Below are 758 nucleotides of genomic sequence, written 5' to 3' on the forward strand. Positions count from 1 at the left end.
AAAAAAAAAAAAAAAAAGGGACTTAAAAAAATGTCACGTAGCTGATTTTTACTCTTCTTCAGAGACCTCTAGAGGTGGTGTTTCTTCCTGGCAGTCCAACATGAACCCCTCAATCAGCCTCTTTGCTTCTCTATATCCTGTTGATTCCTCATAGCAGATATTACCCCTTTTGGGAAACTCAAACCCTAATCACCCTAGCCCACTGAGATCTCCATCTTGGTGTTCCACTGATTAAAATTCTGGTCTATGATCACACAAACCACACAATTTAGCACTTTTTATCATATAGTTTTATTTGCTATTTCTTTTTCTTTTATTTTTTTGGTGGCTGGCTGGTATGAGGATCCAAAACCTTGACCGTGGTGTTATAAGACTGTGCTCTAGGGCCGGCCCCGTGGCGTACTCGGGAGAGTGCGGCTGGGAGCGCAGCGACGCTTCTGCTGTGGGTTCGGATCCTATATAGGACTGGCCAGTGCGCTCACTGGCTGAGTGCGGTGTGGGCGACACCAAGCCAAGGGTTGCGATCCCCTTACCGGTCACAAAAAAGACAAAAAAAAAAAAAAAAAAGACTGTGCTCTAACCAACTGAACTAACCACCTAACCTTATTGCTGTTTCACATATATATTCCCATATTCGGGGCTTCTCTGATGGGTACTTAGATTTGGGTGAGCTTATATAGACCTTTTGGTTTTGCTTTTTAAGTGGGCTGTTACCTAAGCTATTTTTTTTTTTTTTTTTTTTTTTTTTTTTTTTTTTT

This window comes from Galeopterus variegatus, unplaced genomic scaffold, assembly GCF_000696425.1.
Source record: "Galeopterus variegatus unplaced genomic scaffold, G_variegatus-3.0.2 Scaffold2181, whole genome shotgun sequence".
Taxonomy (NCBI): domain Eukaryota; kingdom Metazoa; phylum Chordata; class Mammalia; order Dermoptera; family Cynocephalidae; genus Galeopterus; species Galeopterus variegatus.